We start from the raw sequence: 10,975 nt of genomic DNA on the forward strand, positions 1-10,975 counted from the left end.
TTACCTCATACTAAAAATAAAAAAATACACTGCAGGGAAAAATGACCTTCACATGTCAGCATTTTGTCATGTGCATCTCGTCATTATGAGATATTTTCTTTGTCAGGTCTTATTTTGCACTGCATTTCTCTGAATGACTGTACGTGTGTGTGTGTGTGCACGCACGCATGTATGTGTACGTTTGTCTGTTCATTCTCCAGATTTTCTAGCTATTCTCATCAGGACCATTTGTCTCGTGCAAGATAATCCATCATAGTTAAAAATTAAAATTAAATATTCTCTTTGGTTTTTGTTGAAAATCCTTGAGAGGAAAAGGAAGAACAAAAAAAGATTATGTCATATATATATATATATATATATATATATATATATATATAATGATGACTTGTTGTCTAAGTTGGAAATCATTTTATTTGAATTGATATCAGTAAACTTTTATCTTTGCAATATCTTATATGAAAGTTGTGTGTGTGCATGTGGAGGTGAAGTAGCATTGGAGACTGATACTGCAGGAACTTATAAATAGCAGTAAAGGTACTCAAAGTATTCCATTTTTAATCTCTGGGCAAAAGTTAGGTTTTGACTTGCCAACATCCTAGGCAAGTAGTATGTTTTGGCCATTAAAATATTAGTGGAATTTTATGTGTAATTTCTAGGCCAAAGTTCTATGATCCCAATGTGTAATTTGTCATACTGTCATTTTCTCTGTCACACCAATCAACACATTAATTGGTGACTGTTTTGTTGGTCTGTTGTGCTAGGAATGAGGAGAAACAAGGGTAAGGCCCCATTGAGCAGAAAATATGCATATCGGAGGAGTAAAATATAAATTTGGTTCTTTTTAGTCATTTGTATTCTAGAGTTTATTACTACAGTACAACCTAGTTCATCCCAAGCGATACAGAAATTGATCCTACTGGTGAAGAGCTGTGATTACAAGTAACATATTACACACAGTGGTGGATTATGGGAGAAGTGGAATCTGGTCAAAATATTGCATCTGCACTTTGCTGACATGATTTCCCATTAGTCAGTGGTAAATATCTTATATGATTTTTCCACATTAACTTTTGAATTTATTGTAGCATATCTTATACAACTAATACACATGAAACTTTAGAGCAATATTGGAAACAATTTTAACAGCATATTTAAAGTAAATGCAAAAATATGAAAAATGAATAAATCATACTTCTCTGAAAAAAGAATAAACATTTTACAACCCCAAACTATTAGTTCTATAATAATTCAAGAAGATTGATTTTATATCAAGTCATACAAATTATAAAGCTTTCTAATACCATAGAAGTGAGATCCTATACTTACTTGGAAGGAGTGCTACCATGATATTGAAGGTGGTTTTCCTAGGATGAGTCTTTTCCTTTGCACTCGATGCGTTGATCTCTGAGCTTTCCTGAAACGTAGGAAGTGCAAGTATATTATTTGTGGTACTGGGGGACTGTGTTCATGTTCTCCCTTGTAAAAAAAAAAAACAAGAAAAAGCGAGATCCTAGACAAAAATCCAGGGTGAAGCAGAAAAAAAACCCAGAATTTTGAAGATGCTATGAGTTATATGAAATATAGGAAAGTTAATACAAAGATATAACTCATGCAATAGAAATCCTTGAAGAAAAATTCTAATTGGCACAGGAGCAGTTTATTCAGGGATGTGAGTTAGGATTTTCTAAAAAAGATAAAGCAAAGTAAACATAAGGGAAAACAAAATGTAAGCACTTCACAGAATAAATGTTAATAGTGAAACAATATTGAATAACCTAAATGCAGGAAGATATAAAGTTTTTGTACAAAATGAAAATAGTAAGGATAATAGTTACCTTCTTATAAGAAAAATTAAAACCAGATAGAATACTTTCAAGATATTAAAACAAAGTAACTGACAACCAAGAATGCTATAAATAATAAATATGTTCCCAAAAAGATAGTTTTAGATAAATAAGAAGTTTGGAAATTCAAAAGACAATTTTTAATTTTCTTTAGGTTGATAAAAATAATTCTTCAATAGGAGAAAATTGATAATATCTGAACAACAGAAAATTTTAGAAATACACAAAGAAAGCAATGTTTATTTTCTTGGTAAATCTAAATTAGTACTGTTTAAACAATAATAGAAGTCATGAATTTTAAAATATTGCTGCAAAGAAAATATAATACTACAGGGAGGGAAGGGACTGAAGGAATGAAGGCAAATTCCATAAAGACTTTGTGTATTCTGGTAAGAGGTAAAATTTAAAAATCATACATGATACATATATACAAAGGATACATATTATTATTTCAATGCAAACATCAAAGAATAGTTAAATAAGGTATAAACATTAACCTACTAAAAGAGAAAATATTTTTTAAAAATTTAAGAAAGGCATAAAAGGATTAAATAGATTACAAAGTCATGCACATAACAATAGATGGTAAAATGACATATTAAAATCAAATATATCAGAAGTGACATTAAATATATACAGAAAAATATCAATTAAATGGTAACTACTTTAGAATTGTTTGCAAAATCTGGTAATCTGCCTTTTTTTTTCTTTTTGGCGGTGCTGGGGTTTGAACTCAGGGCCTCACACTGGCTAGGTAGGTGTTCTACCACTTGAGAAACTCCACCAGTCAAAATCTGCTTAATGGTATTTTCAGAATAGGTATATTATGATAAAGAAATGAATGGTAGTGTAAGGATGGAAAAGATTTTGTGACGCAAAGAATTAAATGAAGATGAAATTTATATACAAGACTTTAAAAACAAGTATTATTGCTGGAAATTCAAGTGTTACAGTATTATAAAAGGTCAAGTGATCAGGATTATATAAATATAATAAAATAGGTATGTATTTAGTGATAGTCACTAATAATACAAAGTACATAGCAGTAAATAGAGAACAAGTCAAAATCACAGTCATAGATGGTTTAGGGGTTACTATTAAATCACTCCCCAAGATTTCAGTAAGAATATAGTAGATATGAAGAAGCTATTAATTAAATTCAAGATATATGTAATACAATGTGTTCACCTATTACCAAGTTCACATTCTTTTTCAACACACATGAAATCTACAAAAACTGATCATTTGAGTGTTATATAGCAAGTTATCAGCCTAACTTCAAAATCAAATTTGGTAACAAAAATCAAATTTGGTTAATTGAAATATTAATAAAGTTGGTAAGTCCCTAGTCAAAGTAATTTAGAAAAGAGAGGGAGAAAAATTAATTCAGAAAACAAAGGGAGAGAGAGAGAGAAAGTAATTCAGAAAATGTAAAGGAGAGACAGAGAGAGAGAGAGAGAGAGAGCAAGATGAAAATAGAAATCACCAATAGAAGATTCAAAAAGTGATTATGCAAAGGATACCCCAGTGACATCAAAAGTATAATAATAATAATAAATATATAGTAATCACTTCTAATAAGCTATGTAAGTTAAAAGAAATGCAAAAAATATTTTATAAAGCTTGACTCACAAACTGAAACAAAAGGAAATAGGACTTGAATATGTGTGTACATCCCACAAAGAAATTCCAACCCCACAGAGGTATCACTGATGACTTACATCATTTACTTAGTAAACACTAACATTTCATGTAGTCTTTCATTTAATAAGTGATACCTTACTATTCTGTTTGTATAAGGGTAATATAAGTAATTCCATTGATTTGGGGAATTGGGATATTGGTAGGAAGCTTTTGGTTTGGGGGTCTTTAATTTTTTTCCTTTACTTTTTCCTTCCCTCTCCTCTCATTTTCCTTCCCTTCCCTTTACTTCTTTTTCTTTAATGTTTCCATAATTATGTTTACTTTGGAATAATTTGCCATCCCAAATTAAAAGAGACTGTGATATTTTGACATTCAAAATAGCACTTGCACAACCAATTACATACAGACAGAAAATAAAGTCAAAAAGTTGCTCAGCTACTAAGGAGGCCAAATTTCTTCTTTATTTAAAAAATTATATAAGTTTTTAGTTCATTTATTCATATATGCATACATTGTATGGGCCATTTCTCCCCCATGCCCCCCACCCTCTCCCTCTTCTCCCCACCCCACTGGCTTCCAGGCAAAACCTTTTCTGCCCTTTTCTCCAAATTTGTTGAAGATTAGACATAAGCATAATAAGAAAGACATAGTGTTTTTGCTAGTTGAGATAAGGATAGCTATACAGAGATTCCTAGCATTGCTTCCATGCACAAATGTATTACAACCCAAATTGATTCATCTCTACCTGACCTCTTCACTATTTCTGGGTCACCTGCCCATATTAACCTTTGTCTTTTTAAGGTTATTTTATTAGCTCCTCTGCAGTGGGGACACCAAACACTTTCAATTTTTGGGTTTCCTACCTATCCCCATTCCTTCCTTATATGCTTTTCCCTTACCGTGTGACCCAAGTTCAACAACATTGCTGTATTTGCCCTAGATCTAAAGTCCATATGAGGAGGTCAAATTTCTATGACAAAAAAATGGTAGTAGGGAAAGATAACCTATAGCAAAAATCCAGAGTGATAAAATGACCACTTCTCTTGTCCAGGAGGTGGGATGGGGCATGGACTAGAGTCTCATTAACAATTTTTTTTTGCCAGGATAAAGCACCCTGTCAATGTCTTCAGGACTACTTTGCAGCGTATTATTGTTGTATTGGAATACACTGTGGTATTTAGAAAATGCTTACAATATATCTTAGCCAAATTCATCCTGTCCATCATTCTCCTTTATCATGCCCTCCTTCATTCTTAGAATGAAGTCAATGGGTCTAGTATGGGGATATAGGAAGGTGAATATGGTAGAAATATTATGTACTCACATATGAAAATGAAAAAATGAGACCTTTTATTTATGGTTTAAAATGAAGTTTTGATGTTATTTCTTTTTTGTAGCTATAGTTACCCAACCACCATTTATAAAAGGAAGTACTCTTTTCTAATTGCATACTTTTGTAACTTTTAATAAGGATATTTTGTGTATATATGTGTGAGTTTATTTCTGGGCTCTCTATTCTATGTAGTCTGTATTTTTAAATTCATTCCAGTACTACTCTGTTTTGGTTACCATAGGTTAGTTATATAACTTGAATTCAGGTTGTGTGATGCCTCCAGCTTTGTTCTTCTTAAAATTACTTTGAATGTTTAAGGTCTTTTATGTTTCCATATGAATTTTAAGAATATTTTTATTATTTCTGTAAAAAATAGCATTGGAATTTTTAAAGGAGTTACACAGAATTCAATGAGGATTAATATCCACAGTATATCAAGAACTCAAAAAAACCAAAAGAACAAACAAATCTTATAAATGGGCAAATAAACTGAACTTTTCAAAAGAAGAAACACAAATGGCTTATGGGATAAAATCCTGAAGATCATTAGCCACCAGGGAAATGAAAATCAAACCTACATTAAGATTCCATGTCACCACAGTCAGACAAGATATCATCAAGGAAACAAAAAACAATCACCAATAAGGATGTGGGGATAATGGAACCCCTACACACTTTTCATGCTTGGTAAATTAGTGCTGCCATTTGGAAATCAGTAAGGCAGTTTCTCAACAAAGCTAAAAAAAGAAATTCCCTATTATTCTGATATCCTGATTCTGGGTATATACCTAAAGGCATCAAAGTCAGCAAGCCATAGACATACCTGCATACCCAGGTTTACTGTGGCACTATTCACAATAGACAAGTTAGCAAATCAGCCTAGGTGCCCATCAACAGATGAATGGATAAAGAAAATAACACACACGCACACATATAATGTAGTAATAAGGAAGAATGAAATCATGTTTTCAGAAAAATGTATGAAACTTGACATCATGTTAAACAAAATAAACCAGACTCAGAAAGACATGAGTATTTCATGCTTTTCTCACAAGTGAAATATTAATTTTAAAAAGACATGAATCTAGAAGAGGAACAGCTAGGGAAGAGAAAGGGGTTCAGTGGGAAGAGGAAAAGACATTAAGTGAGAAAAATGGAGGAAAATAAATAAAAATATAATTACATGCATGTGTGAAATGTCATAATGAAACTTGTTATTTTGTACAACTAATATATGCTAATAAAAATAGGAGTAGGGAAGATAAAAGTTGTAGCTAAAATTCATTGAGTGCTTTTTATGACCAGATATAATTCTAAATGGGAAGTATTTTTCCCATTAATTCCCATAGTTTCATAAGGCTCGTATTATTAACATCAATATTGCTATATCTTGGATTCTTTGTCTCCTAAAGGTCCATGACTTAATGACTTGGTCCCCTGCTTAGCACTTGTGAGAGGGCTGGAATTTTAAGAAGTGGGTTGTGGTCGGAGGACGTTAGTTTGTGTTCTCAAAGGTGTTTGCAGGACTATGATCTCTTTCTCTATTTCACTTCCTGTGCATGAGGTGCTTGTTTTTGATTCACTATGTGCTCCCCATTATTGCCATCTACCACCCCCACCCAGAAACCTAAAATCAATGGGTCCATGTCTATGTTTTGCAATCTCCAAATCAAAACAAAGCCTTTTTTTGATTAGTTGATTATTCCATTCATTTGTTATAGTGACAGCAAGCTAACACTGACACAGAAGAGGGAAATATTTATTTCATGGTCATACTGCTAGTATTGGTTTGGGTTTTGGCCATTAGTAGTCTGACTCTTGGATTCACTCTCCTAACTAGTATGTAATGTTGGTGAAAAGGCTGATTCGTATTTGTGGAATAGTAATTGAATAACTATTATTATCAAATAAAATTAAATCTAAGTGTCCATTATTATTATTAACAGTTTTTGATAGCAAATATCCTTATTTAATTAAACACAATAGATTTTATGGGAAAAGATATGTTCCCATGCTCTTGATTTTTCATCAATTTGAAGAATTGCTCCTTTAATGGCTGTCCCTTCCACTCCCTACTGCAAATCTTTATTCTGCTCTTCCTTACACACATCTGTTCAGCGAGAGACTGCATTTCCTGGTTCCTATTTAGAAGTGAGTAGGTGACTATTTTCTTACCACAAGGAAAAGAGCAGAAGTGAGTTCAGAAAGTTCTATACTGTTTTAGGATATTTACACTACAGCATTTTCTTTCCGGTGTCATCACCTGGGTGCTTCTTGCTGTGCTCTGAAAAATCTCAGTTTTTATATGCATAGGGCAGTGCTGCTGGGCTAGCTCAGATCCCTGGATCTTTTTCACATTGTATCCATATCGATTGGTTACCTAACAGAAGAAGGAAATTATATTGTGCTTGAGGCACCGTGGTTAGGCATGGTTTTATGGGCATGACAAAGAGGAAATTTAGTAATTCTCTCGACTAACATGTACTGAAAATCACTAATCCCCTCAGATATTTCTACACACTTGAATATTTTCACTTGTCCTTGACACCAAAGAGAAGTGGCAGCACTAGAATCAAGTTGTATCACAGCTTCTTGAGAAGCAGAAGCATGTACATTTCTCAGCGACTTCTAATGGAGCCCATCCAGTACTTCATTATTGTGAAGTTTGAACTAAATTATGCAATGTTAATTGCCACAATTTCCTTAATTGACATTGACATAAAAAGATTAGAGACAAATTCTAAATTTGTATGTTTTAGGAGTCCATTGACATTCATAAATTGGAAGTTGAATATCATTCCTCTTTTTTATTTGTTTTATGCTAAATGGCATTGCATTTTTCTTTTAAAAATGAAAAGGTTTTATTTAAGCAAATCATGTCTGTCTAAAATAAGAATGTTACACTGAGAAAACTAAAATATATTCCTACAACTTTGATTGGAGCTACGTGGGTATTTCTGGGATCCAGAAACTTATGGTATAATGGTTTATGATATGAGTTGCAGAATGAAATTTTTATAAAGTGTCTCTTGCAAGACTATTATTCTTACATTCATATAGCTAATGCAGAAAGCTACTCAATGTTTTTGGGTTTTGCAAATAAATACAAAAAGTATATACTTATTGAAATACAAAGTAAGTATAAAATATAATACTTCTCTTTTCTTATAGTCATAACTTTTTTAATATAGCACTTGACAGTAAAATCGTGGGCTCATATATTGTTTCCCATAGTTTTACCACCAAATGAATTTTATTTTAATGAAAGTGTACTGCCACATTCTAATGGTTAGTGGAAGTTTCCCACACCCATTACTGCCATTAAAACTTAGTAAGTCAAAGTTGATGAAGGTAAGTCAAACTCATGCTAGACTTGTTAGTAAAGTGGATATTAAACACAAAATTGATTCGATGACTGGACTCATTTCCTATGCAACATAAAAAGTCTTTCACATAATTTTAGAAATATTGCCTTTGACTTAAAAATCCTTACTACCTGCATCAGGGTCAGCATCCCTTTTAATTGAGATAATGCATGCAATGTGAAATATACACAATTATTGGCAGGTAGTATTTAAACAATAAGGCTCTGAGCTACTCCCGATCCTTTACATGTAAGGGTTATGCGCCATTATGGCACAGGGGCACAGGAAGTCTTGGCCATGAGAGAATTTGTTTTCTGCTCATTCTCCATTTTAGAAAGAATGGTTTTAAACATTCTTCCCTATAACGTATGATAAAGAGAAAAGTTATCTCATGAGAAAAAAAATAAAACTGTCTTAGCAAATGATTAAAGAGAATACAAATTTGGATAATTCGATTTATTAAGACAGAAGAAGGGCACTGCAGAGCCAAGGGCCATATTTTGCAACTCTTATTGACAGCATTGGTTTCTGAATATATGAACTGATAATGGCTCATTGCTATAGCTGTGTCTGTAGAAATCAAAGAGCAGAGGTTTCGAGTTCAGAACTTAGGGTTGAGAACTGGAGACAGAGTGGATCAGAGAGAACATAGGGCAGAAGTAGCTAATTCTATGTTCTATCATTGCTGCTCTGTTTAAACATTGCAGACATTTTTAATGAAGATCTGGAGTTCGGAGCCACAGCCCTGCAGGTGTTTCACACTGTTGCACAGAGTATGTTAATACATTTATGCAGTTCATTAGACAAAGAGAGTTTTACACAATCCTACCAAATTCTTAAGTATTTATGAGTTTGTATGTTAATGATTATGCCTTCCTTAAATTTTAATTTAAAAATTCAATCCAAAAACCATTCAAAATAGAAATAGACTGTGCAGATTTATTTTTTTTAAAGTTTTATCACATCTAAGCAATAAAATTTAAGTAAAAGTGTTCCCTGATTTTATCTTGTTGAATGGAATACTTGACACATAGGATTATAGGTAAACTTAAAAATGATAACCCTTAAGGTGCTTATGATTTAATTCAGCATATGAAACAAATATTTAGCACATAATTGGAATGAATAAAAATTGTCACTGACATTTAAACAAAAATATAAATTGAGCATATTCCATGTGGAAAAAAAATGACTGATGAAATATTACTTTATTAAAGCCTGAAAGGAAATTTAAGAATTAAATGAGCAACGTGTAAAGGGAAAAACTTGTTAAGTAACCTAGTAACAATTAATCTTGTGTTTCAAAAAGCTTATTTCCTGTTTGAGCTTTGTTTGGACCACATTTAATGGCATTTTATCATGCTTTAAATCTAAGTAAATTGATTAATTATTACTAATAAAGAAAATGTGGAACTTGTAAGTCATTCACTAATAGGTAAATTAACCAATGCAGTCAGTTACTGGTCACATATTTAGCTAGCCTGTTTCCACCCAGAAATGATTACTTTCTTATGAAAGAAAGTAGAGTGCATGTCTGACACGCAGTTCTGTTCTAAGAAGTCACCATGTCTTTCCTTCTGCTGCACAAGCTTCCTTAACCAGTCCAAGTGCAGCTGCCACTGCTGTGTGCCTGTTTACGTGATAGGAAGGAAGAAAAGGAGGGGGAGGACCTTATCCTACCCTCTGGAAATGCTCATTCTTGAGAGTCCCACACAAATCTGTCATAAGTTATTGGGTGAGACTTCACCTCATTTACATTCTCAATTTAATCCTGGGCAGGAAGGCATATTGTCCTTTTAGGCAGCAATGTGTTTATTCTAACAACAGAGTCCCCATACAAATAAACATGGGGAAAATGAACATTAGACATCTACTCTCTATTTCTGCCTTGGTAAGTCAATGCCAAACAAAAGAGCTGTTTCCCTTCTGAGTTTATTAGCAAGTGCTGTTTGCTCCCCACTGGGTTGAAGGTCAGCTTGTAAGAATCACTAGCCTTCAACACTGGGGTGTAAGTCAACTTAAAAGGAAATCTTCCTTCAGAAAAAATTGAAATGTAGAGACAAGAGCTAAACAGAAGTAAAACATCAATGGTGACACTGTTGAAAGTGAGGTTGGACAATGGCTGAATTGTGAAATTAAATGTCCTCTTGTGTCTCCTCAAATTCTGAGACCTTGATAGTTTTCAGAAAGCATAGTTTGTTTCCCAGGTAGAAACAATTTTCCCTGATTTTCACCTATTATGGGGAATATTGGTTATGGGAAAAGATATTAAATCTATAGTTATTTTTCTTTTTACAGATTTGTAATAAATTAAATATACCCAAATGAAGAACAAAAACAAGTTAATACAATTTAGTTGCTGGTCAAACTTTTAATATAATATTCATTTGGAAAAAGTGCAAAACTCAATGAATTATCCCAAAAGGGGAAAAAATCATATCTGAAAATAGAAAATGAAACACCCCAAAAATTCTCCACTTCACGTCTCAATCTGTTCACTAAGTCTCCTCCCAGCATGAGTTTATTCTTTTTGATAATTATTTGTTTCTGAACTTTGAAGAAAAGAAATGTTTGAGCATGTGTCTTTTCTCTTGCTATTATCACACAGGATTTTCTTGTAAGATTCATGCATGTCACTGGATATAGCAGATTTGCATTTGAATTGCAGTGTAATACTGTTTAAAACTTAATTTATGGTTTTTCAACTATTGTTTTTGAAAATTCTGCAGCTGTGCACACTTCTATATTTTTGTTCACAAGTGTATTGGTTTATTTTTCCTTGTAAGTAG

General features: G+C 32.7%; 1 non-coding gene across 1 annotated transcript; it reads left to right on the forward strand.

The window, feature by feature from the left end:
• The first annotated feature begins 1,318 nt into the window (after positions 1–1,318).
• LOC141414179 (U1 spliceosomal RNA) lies at positions 1,319–1,480 on the forward strand. The gene has a single exon (XR_012439258.1). It is a non-coding gene; the product is annotated as a U1 spliceosomal RNA (small nuclear RNA).
• Positions 1,481–10,975: the final 9,495 nt, after the last annotated feature.

This window comes from Castor canadensis, chromosome 11 (assembly GCF_047511655.1).
Source record: "Castor canadensis chromosome 11, mCasCan1.hap1v2, whole genome shotgun sequence".
Taxonomy (NCBI): domain Eukaryota; kingdom Metazoa; phylum Chordata; class Mammalia; order Rodentia; family Castoridae; genus Castor; species Castor canadensis.